We start from the raw sequence: 23,307 nt of genomic DNA, 5'->3' as shown, positions 1-23,307 counted from the left end.
TTATCAGATGCCTTCTGGAAGTCCATATAAATAACATCCATAGACAATTTAGTCACTTCCTCAAAAAATTCAATCAGGATGTCAGGCATGACCTATCTCTCACAAATCCATGCTGGCATTTTCGAGATGCTCAGTCCCCCTAGTCTTAATTATAGACTCTAGCAATTTCCCCCCAACAGATGTTAGGCTAACTGGTCTGTAATTCACTAATTTCCCTCTCTCGCCATTCATAAAAAGCAGAGTGACATGCACAATTTTCCAATTTAAAGGGACGGTTTCTGAATATAGAGAACTTTGGAAGATTATAGTTAGGGCTTCTGCAATGTGCACACCTACTTTCTTTAAAACCCTGGGATGGAAACCTTCTGGTCCTGGGGATTTGTCACTCTTTAGTGTCATTATTTTCTTTATTACTGTTATTTTACCTATATTAATTTTATTAAGTCCCTGTACCCGATTCAATATTAGTTTCTTTGGGATTTCCGGCGTGCTATCCTCTTCTTCTACTGTACGTACTGCCGCAAAGTAATTGTTCAACATGTCCACCATGTCCCCATTGTCATTGACAATATCACCACTTTCAGTGTGTAAGGGGCCAGAACTGCTCCTGACCACCCTCTTTTTCCTAATGTAACTATAAAAATTCTTCAGATTGATTTTGATGTCCCTGCAAGTTTCTTTTCATACTTCCTTTTTGTAGCTCTTACTATCTATTTTGTGACCCTTTGCTGTTCATTGTATCTTTCCCATTCGCCAGGATCGGTGCTATTGTTTGCATTTTTGTATGTCCTTTCCTTTAATTTTGTGTTGTCCCTTACCGTTTAAATTGTTCATGGCTGCTTTTTTTTTGGCAAGTAGAGCACTTGCCCCTCAGGTGTATAAACTGATTCTGTATCACGTTAAATTATTTTTTAAAACATCTCCCACTGATCTTCTGTCGTTTTACCCATTAACAGATTTTCCCAGTGTAAGGTTCGAAAATCCACGGCCGCATTTTACTGGAACACCCTAAGGACAAGAAAACTAAAAGGGATTGGCCTATACATTTTAAAATGAACATTTTTGGCCAAGTAGTGCACTGTTGTTTTAACTGAACATTTTTGGTCAAGTCAAACCCTCAAACCAGACAGGCTGGGAAACATGTGGGCGGATACAGACATTGTGGAGTCTGGCTCACGAGCCAATGGGGGAAAAGTGCATTTTGGCAGGCCAATCAGGGGTCGAGTCAGGCCTGAAGCGGGGAAATCCTCAACCAATGGGACTACCCGGCATACTCACTGTATGCCACTGTAGGAGCACAAGCCGGGATGTTTCTGTTGAGCACCCGGTAGTCCACGGTGGCCCTCCACGAGTTGTCCGGTTTTCTGACCGGCCACAGGGGAGAGTTCACGTGCGTGACTATGGTTCTGAACACACCCTGCTCCACCAGTGAGCTCAGTGCCACTTCCAAGTCGGCTTCTGCCTCTCTCGGGAAGTTATATTGCCTCTGAGGTCGGGACATGGAATCCCCATCTATCCTGACCTCTACTCCGGTGACTCTCCCACAGTCGTGTTTGTGGGTGGCACATGCTGCGAGACTGTCTCGCACATAGCCCTGTACTCTGCCGGGGTGTCCCTGACCAGAAGCTCTAAGTCATAACCCCCTTTGGCTTCACAGTACACAGAGCCCCTTTGTCTTGTATTCTTTCTATAAGCTTGACCTTGTTGTTTGTACCTGGGTCCACTGTTCCCCATAAGCAGTGATTTCGCAGATCCACCAGGATCTGGTGGGCTATAATGAAATCTTCCCCCAATATACCTTTGTTAGCCTGCTCCCACCTTATCAGGACGCACTTCCATTTGGTGGTCAGTGCTCCCAACTTAAGGGTCAGTGGGATCGAAAAATACCCTGTTCTTTCGTTCCCAGTGAAGCCGACTAGCTCGTAGGGCACACCGCTGGACAGGGGCGAGGAGGCCGGGTCCTCTGTGTGGACAAGGGTGCTTGAAGCCGCCGTGTCCAACAAGTAAGTTCCCTGGTTCCCCTCTACCTCCATTTTCACCCACGGTCTTCCCCACGAGTCATAGTCCAGCGGACACAGGTAGGCAGGCTTGGTGGGTGCTAGTCATAGTTCCTGCCGTATGGGAGCTGTGGGGATCTCTCTACCCACCGCTACATTAATACGGCTGGGACCTGTCAGCAGCTGCCTGAGGGTTTCTACAGCGGTTTCAAACACTGTTGTGGCACCCGCTCTCTCATTACCCGGTTTCACCTCCGTGGGTGTTTTTACTTCTTTCACGGAGTAGGGGTTGGCCCTGCAGTTGCTGCGGCAGTGGCCAGGCTTACCGCACCTGTAACACCACCCCCCTTCTATCGAGAGGATGTCCACCCTCCTGATGCCACTTTCTCTTGGGGGTTTGGTTGGGTTGCACTGCATGCACCCGGCCTTCTACTGTTTTCTCCGGCTTCCCCTATTCATCCCCACCCCCCCGCCGTGTGGCAGCCAGTCTGCCTATCACGATGGCTTCAGTGCGATCGGGGTCTCCCGGGATGAACCAGAGATCTGGCCTTTCCCTGACACTGGGCAGGCTGTTCGCAATTATGGCGCGATACCATGCTTCCCTTTGGTCCGCTGTAAGGTTGTTTCTGGCAAGCAGGCCCCCACATGCTGTGCTGTAGACCAGCCATAGCCTTTCCACATATATCTGTGGGGCCTCCCCTGCTAACTGGCGTGTTTTCGCTATCCTTTCAAAGGGACTCCCTTCATTCCACCCCATGGCCTCTAGGATAGCCCTTTGTAGTGCTGCGAGGGTGCTTTGTGGCTATCAAGGGAAATCAGGGATAGTATTAAAGCCAAGGAAGTGGCATACAAATTGGCCAGAAATAGCAGCGAACCTGGGGACTGGGAGAAATTTAGAACTCAGCAGAGGAGGACAAAGGGTTTGATTAGGGCAGGAAAAATGGAGTATGAGACGAAGCTTGCAGGGAACATTAAGATGGATTGCAAAAGTTTCTATAGATATGTAAAGAGAAAAAGGTTAGTAAAGACAAACGTAGGTCCCCTGCAGTCAGAATCAGGGGAAGTCATAACGGGGAACAAAGAAATGGCGGACCAATTGAACAAGTACTTTGGTTCGGTATTCACGAAGGAGGACACAAACAACCTTCCGGTTATAAAAGGGGTCGGGGTGTCTAGTAAGGAGGAGGAACTGAGGGAAATCCTTATTAGCCGGGAAATTGTGTTGGGGAAATTGATGGGATTGAAGGCCGATAAATCCCCAGGGCCTGATGGACTGCATCCCAGAGTACTTAAGGAGGTGGCCTTGGAAATAGTGGATGCATTGACAGTCATTTTCCAACATTCCATTGACTCTGGATCAGTTCCTATGGAGTGGAGGGTAGCCAATGTAACCCCACTTTTTAAAAAAGGAGGGAGAGAGAAAACAGGGAATTATAGACCGGTCAGCCTGACATCGGTAGTGGGTAAAATGATGGAATCAATTATTAAGGATGTCATAGCAGTGCATTTGGAAAGAGGTGACATGATAGGTCCAAGTCAGCATGGATTTGTGAAAGGGAAATCATGCTTGACAAATCTTCTGGAATTTTTTGAGGATGTTTCCAGTAGAGTGGACAAGGGAGAACCAGTTGATGTGGTATATTTGGACTTTCAGAAGGCGTTCGACAAGGTCCCACACAAGAGATTGATATGCAAAGTTAGAGCACATGGGATTGGGGGTAATGTACTGACGTGGATTGAGAACTGGTTGTCAGACAGGAAGCAAAGAGTAGGAGTAAATGGGTACTTTTCAGAATGGCAGGCAGTGACTAGTGGGGTACCGCAAGGTTCTGTGCTGGGGCCCCAGCTGTTTACACTGTACATTAATGATTTAGATGAGGGGATTAAATGTAGTATCTCCAAATTTGCAGATGACACTAAGTTGGGTGGCAGTGTGAGCTGCGAGGAGGATGCTGTGAGGCTGCAGAGCGACTTGGATAGGTTAGGTGAGTGGGCAAATGCATGGCAGATGAAGTATAATGTGGATAAATGTGAGGTTATCCACTTTGGTGGTAAAAACAGAGAGACAGACTATTATCTGAATGGTGACAGATTAGGAAAAGGGGAGGTGCAAAGAGACCTGGGTGTCATGGTACATCAGTCATTGAAGGTTGGCATGCAGGTGCAGCAGGCGGTTAAGAAAGCAAATGGCATGTTGGCCTTCATAGCAAGGGGATTTGAGTACAGGGGCAGGGAGGTGCTGCTACAGTTGTACAGGGCATTGGTGAGGCCACACCTGGAGTATTGTGTACAGTTTTGGTCTCCTAACCTGAGGAAGGACATTCTTGCTATTGAGGGAGTGCAGCGAAGGTTCACCAGACTGATTCCCGGGATGGCGGAACTGACCTATCAAGAAAGACTGGATCAACTGGGCTTGTATTCACTGGAGTTCAGAAGAATGAGAGGGGACCTCATAGAAACATTTAAAATTCTGACGGGGTTGGACAGGTTAGATGCAGGAAGAATGTTCCCAAGGTTGGGGAAGTCCAGAACCAGAGGTCACAGTCTAAGGATAAGGGGTAAGCCATTTAGGACCGAGATGCGGAGGAACTTCTTCACCCAGAGAGTGGTGAACCTGTGGAATTCTCTACCACAGAAAGTTGTTGAGGCCAATTCACTAAATATATTCAAAAAGGAGTTAGATGAGGTCCTTACTACTAGGGGGATCAAGGGGTATGGCGAGAAAGCAGGAATGGGGTACTGAAGTTGAATGTTCAGCCATGAACTCATTGAATGGCGGTGCAGGCTAGAAGGGCCAAATGGCCTACTCCTGCACCTATTTTCTATGTTTCTATGTTTCTAAGAGCCTGGTAGATCTTCCCGTCAATGGAAAAAGGAGCACTTTAACTGCTTCCGCGTTATCGCATGTGTTCATGTCCACTGCCTGCGCTATCTCCAGGAAGTGAGCATATGGATTTCCCAGTCTCGTGAGCTTTGGGATATGTGATACCATGGCCTTTAACTGAATGCGTAATGATAAACTCGCTGTCCAGCGGTCCTTGGGGTTGTGCACCTTGTGGGGAACTGTACTTCCTCTGCACAGCCGGGCACATCGGTCCCGCGGCAGATACCACCAATGGCTCCCCGCTTTCCTCAGCCTCAACTGCCTCTGAATCTGCAGACTCGACCCTTTCTGCGGGTATCCCATACCCCTTTGGCAGGACCGGCTCTACCTGCCCTGCCCTGTGGGTTTCTTGGGCTGCACCCTCTGATCCTCCGTAAGGCCTGCCGGACACACTACCAGCGCCTCAGGAGGCGGTCGACTGTCCTCTGCCGCCGGATCCCCTTCCACTCCCCAATACCCTGACTCGTTGGTTGCCTCCCTGGGCCCCAACAGACAGACTGCCTCCTTTACCTGGGACAGAGCCTGGAGGAGGGATTGGATCCGCTTATGGCAGGGCGCATGATCTGCCTCCTCATGGCTTATTTCGGTGTTAACTTTATAGGCTGTGTGCAAATCCCTTAATTGGACCTGAAGCTCTTGGACCTGCTGGGCATAAGCTGCACTCTGCTCCCTGTACTTCTGACCCATGCCCGTGACACCGTAACCTGACTCTGCAGGTACTCCTGATGGTTGCGGAACGTTTCCTCTAACTGTGCCCTTCGATTCCTTTCCTCTATTAGCTCTTCTGTAACCTTAGTACCCGCCGCCCCCCCTGGCCGCTGAGGTTATAATGGCATCTTTTAATTCCTCCTGTAATTTTCCTACCTGGAGGTCTAACTCCCGATCCTGCCTAGTTAAACATATCAGCCAAATTGCCTTTTCTACCCTTTTGTTATGTGTAGGCCCTTCTGACCACTGGGCTGCTGCGTCCGCTGGACATGGCGCCCTGGTCAGGTTCTGAACCCATGTTTTGGCAAAATTGACCTTGGAGAAAACATATTCCGTGATTCTCTCCTCCATTTTAGATTTTTCCAGTACCACCTTCTCTGAGGTTGTAAGCTCATTCTCCCACTGAGCTCCTACCTGGGAAATCCCTGCACCTGTAACCACCTTCACAGTCCTAGACATTTCAAATGGCTTCTGGTCTATTCCTGTGAGGAGAGAGGACCAGTACAAGTTTGCTTTCACCTTTAAGGAACAGCAATATACTTGGAGCTGTCTCCCTCAGGGATTTCACAACAGTCCCAGCATCTTCCACCAGTGCATGGCGAACTGTTTGAAGAGCTTCAGCCAGCCGCAACAGTTGGTGCAGTATGTGGACGACCTGCTCCTTGTCACTGACAACAGTAAAGAGCATGGTCCCCCTGCTGGCAGAGCTGTTGGCTGTGCTTAAGGAGGGGGGCTTTTAAGGTCAACCTCAAGAAGGCCCAGATAGGGTTAAAGAAAGTAAAATTCCTGGGTCTAACACTCAGAGCAGGGGAACGAGGTATAGATGAGGCCCGAAGGCAAGCTGTGCAGGAACTCCCGGTACCGGCCACTGTATCCAGAGTCAGATCTTTTTAAGGGGTCACAGTCTACTGCAGAGATTTCATCGAAGATTATGCAGCAACCGCAGCCCCTCTACTCAGGCCCCTACACAAAGGGGTCGAGTGGGAGTGGGATCAAGGCTGCCAAGCTGCATTTCTTCAGTTGAAACAGAACCTGCAGAAGGCATCTGCACTGGGGGCTATTGATGGGGGAAAGGATTTCTATTTAGAAGTAGCAGCCAGCGGGGACAGTCTGAGTTCAGTACTTTTACAGGAAAGGCATGGACACCTGAGACCGGTGGTGTACTCCTCTAGAGTCCTTGCAGAGGTGGAGAAGGGGTACTCCAACTGTGAAAGGCATCTGTTAGCCACTCACTGGGCTGTGAAAAGAGCACAGGTTTTCACAGGAGTATCCCCTATCACACTCCTCACCCATCACACCCCGACCCAGATGTTGTTAGATGGGAGAATAAAGGATGGAACAGTCAGCAATGCCAGGATCACTCGCTGGACCCTCCTCCTCTCCCAAATGGCCATCAGGGTCAGGGGCCTCTGCGAGCCCAGGCTTGCAGCTAACTTCATATATGCAGGGGAGCCACACAGATGCTCAGTAGAAGGGGTTTGGGATACCGACTTTGGATTTCGTACAGGGGTACATCCCACAGGCCGCGAGATCTACGTCGATGGATCCAGTTCAGTGTCCGCGGGTACAAGACTCACGGGTTGCGGAGTTTGGGACCCCGAGGCAGGTATAGCCTTGGTGCTTAAACTCCCCAGCACCCTGAGCGCCCAGCAGGCTGAACTGTCAGCAGTAATGTACGTGGTGACTCATCCCGAGGAATTCCCCACCCCATACATGATTTGTTCGGACAGTATGTTTACTTGCAATTCGTGTACAGAGTATATGGCTATTTGGTCACGCAGGGGGTACACATCTGCAGATGGGAAGCCCCTGGTAACCAAACCCCTGCTAGTAAGGATAGTGGCAGCCCGAGGGAACAATAGGGACGTCTACATCCACAAGGTTGAGGCACATTCTAAGACAGAGCCCAGGGCAGAGGGTAACCAGCGTGTGGACCTCCTGGCCAGAGAAGGAGCCAAGACAGGTCGCTTCTGGGACCCGTATGAGAAAGGCAGGGTGATAGCAGCTAGAGGCAAGCCAGGGAAACAAGGGAGCGCAAGGGTAGCAGTGGCCCAGGACCTGAGAACGGTTTAGGCGCAGGACCCCGTCCTCAAGGCTGTCATAGCAACCATCCTAAGTGGAGGAAAGACAGAGAGCCCATATAGTGCCGCAGATATAGCTGTCAAGGAAGGGATGCTGTTCAAAAGGGATAAGTGGGTGGTTCCAGCACAACACCAGCGGGAGTTCCTACAACTGGCCCATGAGGGTCCAGGTGCGGGACACCCCGGGCCAGAGTCCACCTGGCAGAAGGTGGAACAGGCAGCAAGGTGGCCAAAGCTTCGGAACGACATCCATGATTTCTGCGCAGCCTGTCTGGTGTGTGCAGCCAACAACCCAGACCCCCAGAAAAGAAAGGCATCTATGGGACACAACAAGCGGGTCTATAGTTTAGAGTAATTATGGGGATGGCTGACACTTGGGGAGCTCTAGGATTTTCTTGCAAACCTTTTGACACATTCCGTCTATATCCGGGTATGTCAAGATGGGGGAGTTTAAGGTTTGAAAATCCACAGCCGCATTTTATTGGAACACCCTAAGGACAAGAAAACTAAAAGGGATTGTCCTATACATTTTAAAATGATCATTTTTCCAAGTAGTGCACTGTTGTTTTAACTCCATGTATTTTAATTGAACATTTTTGGCCAAGTCAAACCCTCAAACCAGGCAGGCTGGGAAACGTGTGGGCGGATACAGACATTGTGGAGTCTGGCTCACCAGCGAGGCAGAGGCACTGGCCAATGGGGGAAAAGTGCATTCTGGCAGGCCAATCAGGGGTCGAGTCGGGCCTGAAGCGGGGAAATCCTCAACCAATGGGACTACCCGGCCCAGTTTGAAAATATGACTCACCCATAATCAAATTATGAATGTGGACCATTATCTATCTAGGTACTATGGACAATGGACAACAGCCCGGAGATCACTGTGGTAACTGACTCCCGGGACGTTACAATGGACCAACAGACGTTGAGGCACCAATGTGCACTGAAACAATACCCCGGTCCTCACACCTACCTGTGACATCTTCTGATTACATTGTGGAGTCTGGCTCAAAAGCGAGACAGAGGCACTGGCCAATGGGGGAAAAGTGTATTCTGGCAGGCCAATCAGGGGTCAAGTCGGGCTTGTAGCAGGGAAATCCTCAACCAACGGGCACTACTCGGCCCAGTTTGAATATAGAAGGAAAAGCAGCTGGAGGAGTAGGACCTAGAGAACCACAGACAAACAACAGAGAGAAAGCAGCTGGGGCAGTCGGAGAAGGAGGCGAGGAGCAGCACGACAGAAACCGAGAGAGAACGGAGACAGACTGTTACCGGCTGGGAAACCTACCATCGTACGGGCCCTGGACTCGACTTGTGTGCAGAATATACAACCCAACCACTGAGAGGCCCAACATCGTCTCAAGCAGCCGAGCCGCACACCGAACAACGCTCCGAGGCCAACCAGCTGAAGAACCGGAGACCGGAGTAACTGGGAGAGGCAACATTCACTCCAGCTACCCCGTAAACCAACCATCCTAAGGCTCAAAAGAGATCATAAGTATTATCCTGGGGTTTTCTTTTCCCAACTGTCAGCCTAGGTCAGTCAGGTAAAAAGGGGGGTGGGGATGGTGTTGGAACTGTCTTGTAAAGATAAAATTGTGTAAGGTTTCTGTTGTGTCAGTTCCTTCCCATAGATTTTCAGAGTTTAGAAGTGTGTGTCAGATCTGTGTTTTGATGAAGTTTGACCTTGTTGGAAACTTACCGTGGTTAATAAATTGGACTTACCCATTTTTTTTCGTTCCAAGGACCACTTGTCTCTGAGTGTTTTGTTTTCCCTTGTGGAAGCTCATAATCCACCAAAATTCTGAGGTTAGAACCAGATAGGGTTGCTAGGGCGCTTCGTAACCGCCAGTTTAGTGGTCAGCGAGCCATAAGCTGCTGGACCGTCCCCTGGAAGGGACAGAGAGGCCCAATACACCAACAGCCACCAAAGACCCCTGTATTTGGGCCGAGCAGAAACCCCCTACACCAGTTTACTTTGGACAGTCTCTGCTTCATCCCGTTGAAGTCAGCCTTACCTAAATCTAGAATCTTAGTAGCTGTTTTGCGTTTCTTCCTTTCAAAGGCTACTTTGAACTCGATCATGTTATGATCACTATTGGATAAATATTCATGCACAGTTAGGCTGTTAACTAAATCTGGCTCATTACTCACTACTAAATCTAATATGGCTTGCCCCCTTGTTGCCTCTATGTTTCTATGAAGTATTGTTGTAAAAAAAATTATCCTGGACACAATCAGGAAATTCACTACCTTTCTGACAGGTGCTAGTCTGCTTTTCCCAATCTATATGAAAGTTAAAATCCCCCATTAAAATCACTCTGCCTTGACTACACGCTTGTCTAATCTTTGCATTTATACAATCAAGCACTTCAGAGCTGCTACCAGGGGACCCATACACAACTGCCATTACAGTCTTAGATTCTTTCCTATTTCTTAACTCAGCCCATTAAATCCTTTTATCATTGAAGTGATTTCATCCCTAATCACCAAGGCTACTCCTCCCCTCTGATATTTTCCCTATCTGTCCTGTAAACCTTATAAACTGGTACATTTAGTTCCCAGTCCTGACCATCTTACAGCCATGTCTCAGTAAAGCTTCCAATTTGCATTCGTGCCTGCAGTTCATTCAATTTATTCTTTATACCTGTACTTTGTTTGTTTGTAGAAAGGACGCTTATTTGGACCCCACACCCTAGCCTGTCCTTCAGCTCTGATGTTTTATTCACATGTTTATTTCTCTCTCCTGTTTTAATCGCTTTACATCTTTTAATTTTCTCTTTACCTGTAGTACCTAAAGTACAATTTCTGATTGCTACTCCTCTCTTCCCTTTCGTTTGTTTTTGAACTACTATTTGTATTGTAAATTCCCCCCCAAGCCCTCCCCCCCATTTACTAGTTTAAAGTCCTTGTGACTGCCCTATTTAGCCTTTCCGCTTGGACTCTGGTTCCAGACCGGTTTAGGTGGAGCCCGTCCCAACGGCACAGTTCCTTACTGTCCGAAAACTGGTGCCAGTGCCCAATGAAATGGAATCCCCCCCTTTCCCACACCACTCCTTTAGCCATGTGTTTACTTCCCTAATCAGCTTATCTCTACGCCAATTTGCACATGGCTCAGGTAATAATCCAGAGATTATAACCCTTGAGTCCTGTTCTTTAATTTAGCTCCGAGTTTCTGGTACTCCCCAAACAGGACCTCTTGCCTACTCTTCCCTATGTTGTTGGTCCCAACATGAACCACAAAGACTGGATCCTCCCCCTCCCTATCCAATAACCTTTCAAACTGGTTCGAGATGTCTCTCACCCTGGCACCAGGTAGGCACCATACCATGTGGGACTCTCGATCTTGCTTACAAAGGATGCTATCTGTCTCCTTAATTGTAGAATCCCCTACAACTACATTACACTTGCTCTGCTCCCCCTGCTTCTCCTCCCTTAAGACAGCCTCCTGCTCGAAGGTACCATGGTCTGCACTCCGGCTGTCCTTCCGACACAGGTAGCGAGTACATTGCACTGGTTGGATAGGAACAGTTTCTGTGGATCCTCGTTCCCTTTCTTAAGTGAGGTTATCCACTTTTGTGGTAAAAACAGGAGGGCTCATTATTATCTGAACGGTGACAGATTGGTAAAGGGGGAGGTGCAACGAGACCTGGGTGTCATGGTACATCAGTCACTGAAGATTGGCATACAGGTGCAGCAGGCAGTGAAGAAGGCAAATGGCATGTTGGCCTTCATAGCAAGAGGATTCGAGTATAGGAGCAGGGAGGTCTTACTACAGTTGTACAGGGCCTTGATAAGGCCACACCTTGAATATCGTGTACAGTTTTGGTCTCCTAATCTGAGGAAGGACATTCTTGCTATTGAGGAAGTGCAGAATAGGTTCACCAGACTGATTCCCGGGATGACAGGACTGACATATGAAGAAAGACTGGATTGACTCGGCTTGTATTCAATGGAATTTCGAAGAATGAGAGGGGATCTCATAGAAATATATAAAATTCTGACGGGATTGGACAGGTTAGATGCAGGAAGAATGTTCCCGATGTTGGGGAAGTCCAGAACCAGGGGTCATAGTGTAAGGATAAGGGGTAAGCCATTTAGAACTGAGATGAGGAGAAACTTCTTTACTCAGAGAGTTGTGGGCATGTGGAATTCTCTACCACAGAAAGTTGTTGAGGCCAGTTCATTAGATATATTCAAAAGGGAGTTAGATGTGACCCTCATGGCTAAAAGGATCAAGGGGTATGGAGAGAAAGCAGGAATGGGGTACTGAAATGCATGATCAGTCATGATCATATTGAATGGTGGTGCAGGCTCGAAGGGCCGAATGGCCTATTCCTGCACCTATTTTCTATGTTTCTATGTTAGCTGGGTTCCCTTTACTCTGCATATTATTGGTCACATCAAACCTATTCTGATCTTGCACCTCTTTCTTAGGTTTGACAGCAAACTGTCCAGATACAGCTCCCCCTCCCTTATGTGTTGGAGTGTCTCCAACTCACATTCCAGCTCAATGACTTTGAGCCGGAGAGGTTCAAGATGGAGACATCTACTGTAGATGTGTTTACTCAAGACTGTCTCGCTGTCCACAAAATCCCACATACTGCAGTCCAGACACACAACCTGCCCTGCCATATCTTAGTCTAGCCTTATTTTATTGATTTAATTAGATAAAGTCTTTATTCAATAACTATTTATAGTTATATAAATTCAAATAGTTAAGTTATAAATGTAATAAAGTGCATTATAGTTTCCAGCTCCAAGTTTAAATGACTGTCCTAGCTTAGAGAGAAAGAACGCTAATACTCACCCACCAATCACCTACCTGCTGTCCTGTGATGCTCCCCCTTGGTTTTTGTTGTTGTTGAAATCGTCGGAGGTATGCCTCCTCCGTGCTGTCGCCAATTAGGTCCGCACTGTCTCTCCTCTGCTGTTTTAAATCTTGCTGCCTCCTCTGATGCTGCCATGCCACTGTGGTACAGGAGTCCATTCAAGTGGGGGGAGTGAAAAATAATGCTGTAGTGGTATGGGACAGTATAGTCAGAGGGATAGATACTATTTTCTGCAGCCACAACTGTGAGTTCTGAAGGCTGTGTTGCCTGCCCGTTGCCAGGGTTAAGGATATCTCCTTGCAGCTGTGAAGTGGAAGGAGGAGGATCCAGTTGTCGTGGTCCATGTAGGAAAGAATGACATAGGTAGAACTAGGAATGAGGAGTTGGGGTCCAAATTAAAAAGCAGAACCTCAATGGTAATAATATCTGGATTGTTACCTGAGCCATGCGCAAATTGGCAAAGGGACAAACAGACCAGAGAGTTAAATGCGTGGCTCAAAGAGTGGTGTGGAAGGAAGGGGTTTCGGTTCATGGTGCACTGCACTAGTACTGGGGAAAGAGCAAGCTGTACCGTTGGGACGGGCTCCACTTAAACCAGGCTGGGACCAGTGTCCTGGCGAATTGAATAACTAGGGCTATAGATAGGGCTTTAAACTAAAAAAATCGGGCGGAAGGGTCAGGTGAGGGGAAATTTAGTAATCTAAAGAGAATAGTCAAGGTAATGGAGCAGTGTAGCGAGTTGGGTAAAGATAAGCAGAGTGTGACATAAAGTTTAATTGTAATCGTGCATCAGCGAATAAGGTGAAAGTAGGGAATAATGGTAAAAAGTCAAAATGAAAGGCTCGTTATCTGAATGCACAAAACATTCGTAACAAGATAGACAAATTAGTGGCACAAATAGAGCTGAATGGCTTTAATCTAATAGCCATGACAGAGATATGGTTGCAAGGTGACCAAGGTTGGGGATTAAATATTCCAGGGTACTTGACGTTTCAAAAAAACAGGCAGAATACAAAATGAGGGTGGGTATAGAAGCATAGGGCTCAAAATTGGCCAGGAGTTGCTCCGTTTTTTTTGGAGCAACTTGATTTTTCTGGAGTATCTTAAAAATTCCCATTTTGCACATTCAATTTGCGCCAGTGTAAGTGAGTTAGTTATGATTTTTTTAGTTTAGTTTAGTTTAGTTTTTCTCAAACGGGGACGTTACCAGCCACCTACACCAGTTTTGGCCATTTAGGCCACTTTGGCCAGCTAATAGTTAATCCAAACTAACTTAGGCCAGCGTATGTGGCCACCTGTGAAAACCCTTACGGAGAGTTAAGAAATCAGCGCAGGTAGGTACATCGGAGGCCAGTGACTTGACTAAAGAATATGAATAGGATCAAACAGCTATACAGGACATCATATGACAAACTATGCAAAGTTAATTTGCTACACAACAGAAGCATTCATGGAAGCTTAAACTACAAAAATAAATGAAGTAAAAGGTAGTTGAATTAAATTGCCCTAATCTCACAACTAATTTAAACAACTATTTGTTTGCAATGATTATACTGGGCCAAAACTGAGCCCATATTATTTAAATAAAGTCTACTTCAGTAAGTAATATATTCTCTCAGTGTTCCTTGGTCACTTATGTCCTTCTTTCACAATAGCACCAGGTAAATAGGCTTGACAAATGGTCACCACTATTCACAAGAGACAAAACATGTTTACATAATTTTTTTCAAAATATCTAAATAAAAAATAAAAGCCAGTAAGTCCTACCCTACCTTCATTTTCAGCCCGGGAAGGCAGCGGTCCGGCCTGTGCGGTAGGCCACTCGGCCTGGGATAGGGGTGGGACGCACTAGCAGCCGGTATGATGATGATGATGATGGTCAGGTCCCACGCTGCAGCGTGTACACTGAGAGGCTGGTGGCGAGGAGCTGCTGCGCATGCATGCACACTCCAACGCGCATGTGCAAACGTCCCGGCACTGTTTTCAGCGCGGGACGCTAGCTCCACCCCAGACCCGACTGGCCACACTGCGTAAAGACCCGGGAGAGGCCAGACAGCGGACAAAGTGGGTAGCAATTTTGTCGCAGCTCTTTTCAACGCAGAAAAGCGACGCATCACCGGTGAGTGTGCCGAAAAAAGGGGCTGGCCAATTTTGAGCCCATAGAATTGTTACAGCACGGAAGAGCCCATGCCAACACTCAGCTAGTCCCACACTCCTGCCCTTTTTCTTTAGCCTGGCAATTTTTTTTTCCATCAGCTACTTATCCAACTCCCCTTTGAAAGATGAGATTGAGTCTACCTCCTTCATCCTTTCAGTCAGTGCATTCCAGATCTTAACCACTTGCTCTGTCAAAACATTTTTTCTTACGTTGCCTTTGGTTCTTTTGCCTCTCTGTAATTTCTCTGCAAATTTGCTCCTCTGAATCTTTCCCACTATTTGGTGATCTACAGAAGACAACTAGTACTGAAATGGCACCTCTATTATTTCTTAACTCTAGCCATATAGATTCTGTCCTTGACCCCTCCAGGACATCCTCCCTGTCTAAGACTGTAACATTCTCCTTAATCAATACTGCCACACCACCTCGTTCTTTTCTTCCCTACCTTTCCTGAACACCATATAACTAGGAATATTTAATAACCAATCCTGCCTTTTTTTGAGCCAGGTCTAAGTTAATGCTACAACATAATATTCCCATGTGGCTATTTGATACAAAGATGGGTGGGAAAGCAAATTGTGAGGAGGACACAAAAAATCTGCAAAGGGATATAGACAGGCTAAGTGAGTGGGCAAAAATTTGGCAGACGGAGTAAATGTGGGAAAATGTGAGGTTATCCACTTTGGCCGAAAAAATAGAAAGGCAAATTATAATTTAAATGGAAAAAATTGCAAAATGCTTCAGTACAAAGGGACCTGGGGGTCCTTGTGCATGAAACACAAAAAGTTAGTATGCAGGTACAGCAAGTAATCAGGAAGGCAAATGGAATGTTGGCCTTTATTGCAAGGCGGATAGAGTATAAAAGAAGAGAAGTCCTGCTACAACTGCACAGGGTATTGGTGAGGCCACACCTGGAGTACTGCGTGCAGTTTTGGTCTCCATATTTACGAAAGGATATATTTGCATTGGAGGCAGTTCAGAAAAGGTTCACTAGGTTGATTCCGGAGATGAAGGGGTTGACTTATGAAGATAGGTTGAGCAGGTTGGGCCTATACACATTGGAGTTCAAAAGAATGAGAGGTGATCTTATCAAAGCATATAAGATAATGAGAGGGCTAGACAAGTTGGATACAGAGACTATATTTCCACTCATAGGGGAAATTAAAACTAGGGGGCATAATAAGGGGCCACCCATTTAAAACTGAGATGAGAAGGAATTTCTTCTCTCTGAGGGTTGTAAATCTGTGGAATTCTCTGCCCCAGAGAGCTGTGGAGGCTGAGTCATTGAATATATTTAAGATAGACAGATTTTTGAACGATAAGGGAATAAAAGGTTATGGGGAGCGGGCAAGGAAGTGGAACTGAGTCCATGATCAGATTACCCATGATCTTATTAAATGGTGGAGTAGGCTCGAGGGGTCAAATGGCCTACTCCTGCTCCTATTTCTTGTGTTCTTGTGTTATTTGTGCCTGCAGCTCACTTACCTTGTTTACTACACTTCATGCATAAACCCATCTTAGATTATCCTGTATTCTCTCTTAGTTGGACCTTAATATTTCTTACTTTAGTGCTCTCTGCCTCTCCCAATCCTTTGAGCACTTTATTTCCCCTTTCTAATGTTACATCCTGGTGCCCATCCCCCTGCCAAATTAGTTTAAACCCTCCCCAACAGCACTAGCAAACCTCCCCGCGAGGATATTGGTTCCGGTTCTGCTGAGGTGCAACTCGTCCCACCTGTACAGGTCCCACCTCCCCCAGAACCAGTCCCATTGCCCCAGGAATCTGAAGCCCTCCCTCTTGCACCATCTCTCCAGCCATACATTCATCTGCTCATCCTCCTATTTCTATACTCATTTGCGCGTGGCACTGGGAGTAATCCAGAGATTACTACCTTTGATGTCTCTTTCCTAGCACTCTAAAATCTGCCTGCAGGACCTCATTCCTCTTTCTATCTTTGTCGTTGTTACCAATATGGACCACAACCTCTGGCTGTTCACCCTTCCCCCTCAGAATATTCTACAGCTGCTCATGTAACATCCTTGCCCCATATGGAATCTCCATAAGCTTAATAGGAATCACCCAAAAATACATTTACACAACATTGAATTTAAAAAAAAATCATTACATGTTAAAAATTAAAATACAATTTAATTAACCATTTATTTAAAAAAATGTAATTTTTCAAAAAATAAATTTTATCATTTTTCAAGGGGCCAAAAATAACCTAAATTTATTTCACAAGTTTTTGAAAGTTAAAATGCTTAAAAAAATTAACTTTAATATTTATTTAAACCCTTATGTTGATAATAGAAGGCCTTACCCCTGCTTTTGACAGAACGCAGGTTCCGGGTTTTCGTCCATGCGCATCACATGCGGGAACCTGGAACTTGTGGGCATTTACGGCCTCGTATGCTGTCTCATCCCCGGAAAATCCGGGCCATTATGATTAGGCAGAGTCAACATGGTTTTATGAAAGGGAAATCATGTTTACCACATTTCTTAAGAGTTTTTTGAGGATGTAACTAGCAGTGTAGATAAAGAAGAACCAGTGGATGTAGTATATTTGGATTTCCAAAAGGCATTTGATAAGGTGCCACAGAAAAGGTTGTTCCACAAGATAATGACTCATGGGGTTGGGGGTAACAAATTAGCATGGATAGAGGATTGGTTAAAGGACAGAAAACAGAGTGTAGAGATAAACAAGTGATTTTGCAGTTGGCAGGCTGAAACTAGTGGAGTGCTGCTAGGATCAGTGCTTGGGTCTCAGCTATTTATAATCTATATTAATGACTTAGATGAAGCGATCGAGTGTAATGTATCCAAGTTTGCTGACGATACAAAGCTAGGTGGGAAAGTAAGCTGTGAGGAGGACACAAAGAGCTTGCAAATCGCTATAGACAGATTAAGCAAATGGGCAGTAAATTTGCGCAGGATCACCTCGTGGTTGATACTGATAACAAAGAAGTCCCGCAGCATGTCTGCCAACACCATCCCGAACTTGCACAGTCCCACTAGACGTCTCAGGTCGGCAACAAATTCCGCCACGCTCTGGCCCTCCGATCGAACGTGTGTATAAAACCTGTATCTCGAGATGATGATGTCGTTTTCTGGCTTGAGGTGCTCCTATATCAATATACACAACTCCTCGTACGTTTTCTCTGTTGGATCACTAGGCATGAGTAGATTCTTTATCAGACCGTAGATCTTTGAACCGCACACAGTGAGGAACACGGCCCGGCGCCAATCTACATCGTCGACCCCCTTCATTTTATTGGCCATGAAATACTGGTTCAAACGGCTCACAAAGTTTGCCCAATCTTCTCCCTCCACGAATCACTCTAAAAATCCAATCTTGCTCATTTTGCAAACAAAGGTTCTTTTATTCTCGTCGCCAAATGTTATGTATACAATAAAGGTTCAAACTGAGTACTGTTTAACTAGGCATGGTACAACCTTGGCTCTGTTTTATTTCGGCCCAAAGTGCCTGACTCTCAAAATGACTGGCCTTTTATACCTGAGCAGCATCATGTGCATGTTGCTCAGTGGCCTCCAACAATGATGCCATCTGGTGGCTACAAACAGAATGTACATACATGACAGGGTGTGAAAGTGGAGTTGAGGTCGAAGATCAGTCATGATCTTATTGAATGGTAGAGCAGGCTCGAGGGGCCGTATGGCCTACTCCTGCTCCTAATTCCTATGTTTTTAAATTTGTCATTCTTTACTGAACTTTGTTTGTGTAATAAATTTTATTTTTAGGGATATATGACGGCTGCTTCACGCAGAATTTCTTTTGGTAGAATGTGACTTTCTAAATGTTTTTTTGGTGGAATGCAATTAGGGAGCAATATCTTGTATATGATTGGTGAATAACAAAAGCAGAAAATAACCATTAGAAAGGAACAAAGGTCTAACATGTAACCAATGATGGAAAAATGATAGTATTGACTTGATGATTACAACAATAAGATACATGAAGTGTTATAAAGATATATACATATGCGCAAGGAATTAACATATTAGAACAGATAGCTCTTTTATAGATTACAAGCTCCCCAATAGCGCAGCTAGTAAAGGTAGAGTGTAGATCAGAAGGTTACAGGTTTGATTTACAGTCTGTAATTAAGGATGCTAACCCTCAACGATTGCCCTATAGTCTCCAGGAATTGAAGATTAATCTCCAGGACACTGCTGCAAGCAATCAGGGATAAAAATCATCGGGACATCAAAAAAAAATTTTTTTTTGTCATTTTCTTTGAAAATTTTCATTTACTGCTTGACTAACAGTCAAAATTAATCCAATTGGGTAACGAAGAGTCTGTTCCCTTTCCAATTGGCCGGGGGAAGGTAGTGTGCCTGGAAGATGGAACAAAGATGGGAGCTTGGGGCATGATGTGATGTACCCTCCATGAATACACCCAAACAGAGTTGGCAACCTTATCTGTACTGAGTTAGCCAACCTGGACCAGGCAGCAGAGGCACTGTAATGGGAATCAAGGCTTAGTAAGGGATGGTTTTTAGTCCTAATCGTTAGTTAGCGACACCCTTCCTGTAAAATGGATGTGTGTAAATTACACCAGAAGACAGCTGTGAGGTTGGCATTGTTTAATAGCCTGCTAATACTAATGAAAGCTAAAGAATAGCCAATTTAACGAGATACTGAAGGACACGTGGAGGCAGTGCAAATTATACCCCAGCATGAGAAAGAAGTACTTGCTTTTATATAATCTCTTAGAAACAGTTCAACGTGCATCATATACAACAAATTACTTTGAAATGAAAGTGACTTGCTATGTAGGCAAACAAGCAGCCATTTATGCACAAGAAAGATCACACATAATGAGCGGAATTGTCAATTAGTCTGTTAGCTGTGATATTAGTTGAAAGAGAAATCTTGTTCAGAACACCAGATCATCTTTCTGCTCTTATTGAATGATACAGCACAGACTATTCGGCCCATCGTGCCTGTGCCGGCTCTTTGGTAGCGCTATCCAATTAGTCTCACTCCCCTGCTCTTATCCCATAGCCCTGCAAATCTTTCTCCTTCAAGTATTTATTTTCTTTGAATTGTATCATGGGATTTTTACTTGAGCCACCAGAACAGCCAAACAGGGGCTCAGTTCCCCAGGGCTCATCAATGGCATCTCCAACAGTGCTGCGTCCCTCAGCACTGCCCTAAACTGCCAGCTTACATTATGAGCTCAAACTCCTGCTGTAAGCTCAGCTGTACCAGCTGCTGATTCAGTGACAAAAGTGCTACCAACATGAACCAAGCTGGCACACAGACCAATATCTTCAAGAAACAGAAAGAAGAAAAATGGCAACAAAAAGATTCTAGATTAGCACAGCTTTACTCATGATGAAAACTGTTTTTTACTGGCTCAGATTTTAATACTTTACATAATCATAATTTATATAGTTCTGGTCATGTTTCCAATATGCACATGATGGTCAACAGGCTCCCTACTATCTGGAAAGACCAGGGCCCAACTTTTAATCAATTTTTAAAATGGAGTTTGTTGCCTCAAACCTAATTAAAATGATTGTGGAAAGAAGCACACACAAATGTCCAATTGTAAATGTGGACATACAATTGTTCTGGACTATAGATATGAACATTCTTATTAGTATTATTTATTTGTTAAATCGAGTGTATAACACTCTATTTCATTTTAGAGCAATATTGTGGAGGGGAGGGGGGTGTCATTGCTATTCTAGTTAAACTAGTATTGTGCTGGTACTCTTGTTTCTGAGTTACAAGGTTGTGGGTTTAAGCCGCACTCCACAGACTTGAACTTATAAGCTAGGCTGACACTGAGGGAGTGCTACATGGTTGGAGGTGCTGGCTTTCACCAGACGTTACATAAGGGACCAGTCTGCCCTATCAGGCAAAAGATTACACAACACTTTCTCAAGAGTTCTCCCAACATTCACAGCAATATTTATCCCTCATCCAACACAAACAAACCAGATTATCTGATTATTTATCACATTGCTGTTTGTGGGACCTTGCTGTGAACAAATTAACTGTCGTATTTCCCGACAAGTCCTGTTAATCCACCACCCCTGTACTCACTGACCTACATAGTTCCCAGTTCAGCAATGGCTCGATTTTAAAATCCTCATCCTTATTTTCAAACTCCTCTATGGCCTCACTCCTCCCTATCTACATAATCCTCCACCCGACAACACTCTGAGATCTCTGCACGCCTCCAATTCTAGCCTCTTGCGCATCCCCAATTTTCATCACTGCACCATTGTGCCTTCAGCTGCCTGGGCCCTGAGCTCTGGAATTATGTTCCTAATCTCCTCTCTCTATCTCCTCTTTTAAGACATACCTGAAAACCTACCTCTTTGACCCAAGTTTTTGGTCACCTGTCCTAGTATCTCCATACGTGGCTTGATGTCAAATTTTGTTGGATAACACTCCTCTAAAGTGCCTTGGGACGTTTTATTACATTAAAGGTGCAAGTTGTTAATGTGGTTGCTTTGAGAGATGCTATGGATATCCAGCTCAAGGAGGAGGATGAAAGGAGGTATTCCAGACAGGTGCGTTATCACCTCAGCAGATCAACAAGTGCCCATGTTTACACTGCCCGCTGTGTATATAGACACAGACATTTGGAGCTGGACTTGTCAGAGAAAACTTGCCAAAAAGGCAATGAAGTTATGCCAAGCAACAACAGTAGATATGTGCGAAATCGCCCAACCTGCATCGTGCAGTCCATAGACGTCTCGTTTGACTGTGCCCATTCAATTCATCGCCTTCTCCTGGCTAACAGGAGAGAACCCTGAAATTGTGCTATCTGGTTGGATTACACATAGTGCAGAGCACGATTATCAGCAGGCATGTTGTCATACAGGCTCTTCCCTAATGGTCTATCCACTGCAGCCATGGCTACTTACACCAATTTAGGAACCGGAGGAGGAGAGCGGAAGAGTGATATAATAAGGGGTACACTGTTACTCGTCATCTGTCATAATATCTCCTTGTGTGGGTTGGTGTCAAATTTTGTTTGATAACTATTATGTATTTATGCTTGGGCTCACACGCCACTGTCGGAGGTCATAGGGCTGTACGCACGCATGCGTGGTCACTGGTGGATAAGCGCGGTTACCATGTCATGCGGGTTACTTTGGGCGTGAATAAAGTTGGATCAGGTTTGCACCTGAGGCAGTTTACAGTAACAAGTCTTGTGAGTCATTACATTTGGCGACGAGGTAACTTAAGAACCTTCGCATGTACAATGGGCACTATTGGAATTCTGGAGAGATTCGTGGATGGTGAGGATTGGGTGGATTTTATCGATTGCCTGGATCAGTATTTTGTGGCCTGCAAAATGGAGGGAGACGTTGACGCAGTTCGGAGCAGGGCGGTTTTCCTCAATGTTTGTGGTCCAAATATTTATGGCCCCATGAAGAATCTTCTCTCGCCTTTACGTCCAACGAACAAAGAATATGGGGATTTGTGTGCTTTGGTGCGTGACCACCTTAAGCCAAAAGTGGGGATCATCATCTCACGCTATCGCTTCTACACACATGTTCGTGCTGAGGGCCAGGATGTGTCGGGATTCGTCACCGACCTGCAACGTCTTGTTGAGCCGTGTAAGTTTGGGAACGTGTTGGAGGACATGCTGCGAGATTTCTTCGTGATCGGCATCAACCATGATGTGATTCTTCAGAAGTTATTGGCCGAAGAGAAGCTGGATTTGAGCAAGGCCATCGCGACTGCTCAGGCATGCATGACGACTGATGAAAATTTGAGGCAGATATCATCGAAGAGTCGGAGCTCCACGGCAAGTACTGTCAACAAGATTGTGTCGTCGTCTGGCAGAGCTGCTTATGGCAGGGCCTACTCGACTGCTTATGTGAAACCTGTAGCTGCTCAAAGTCCGCCAACTGGTACGAATCCGATTTCACCCGGTTGGCATTGTGGGGGAAATCATTGGCCTCATCAGTGTCGGTTTAAACAGTACTCCTCTAATGGCTGTTCAAAAGTAGGGCATCTTCAGAGAATGTGCCCACAACTGAGCAAGCGTGCTGCTGCTCATCACATTGCTGATGATGGCCAGTCCAGTGCTGGCCCCGATACACAGCCCGAGGAGGAAGTGCATGGTCTGCATTCGTTTTTGGGAAAGAGCTAGCCGATAATCATTAAGGTGAAGCTGAATGGCGTGCCTGTATCAATGGAGCTGGACACGGGTGCGAGTCAGTCGATAATGAGTGAAAGGACATTCGACAAGCTGTGGGACACTGAGGCTGTGTAGCCTAAGCTGAATCCAGTCAATGCCAAGTTGTGTACTTACACTAAGGAACTCATACCGGTGATCGGCAGTGCAGTAGTCAAAGTGTCATATGATGGGGTGTGGTTCATGATCTACTGTTATGGATCATCCCAGTTAATGTTCCAACGCTGTTCGGCAGGAATTGGCTCGAGAAAATCAAGTGGAATTGGAATGATATCAAAGCGTTGTCATCGGTGGATGACACTTCGTGTGCTCAAGTGTTGAAGAAGTTTCCTTCTTTGTTTGAACCAGGCATTGGAAATTTTACTGGAACCAAGGTGCAGCCTCAGCTAGATTCGAATGCAAGGCCTGTCTATCATAAGGCTCAGTCTGTCCCCTACAAGGTGAGGGACAAGGTTGAAAT

This window comes from Pristiophorus japonicus, chromosome 8, assembly GCF_044704955.1.
Source record: "Pristiophorus japonicus isolate sPriJap1 chromosome 8, sPriJap1.hap1, whole genome shotgun sequence".
NCBI classification, from domain to species: domain Eukaryota; kingdom Metazoa; phylum Chordata; class Chondrichthyes; family Pristiophoridae; genus Pristiophorus; species Pristiophorus japonicus.
The sequence above is the reverse complement of the archived record's forward strand: the minus strand, read 5'-3'. Positions refer to the sequence as shown.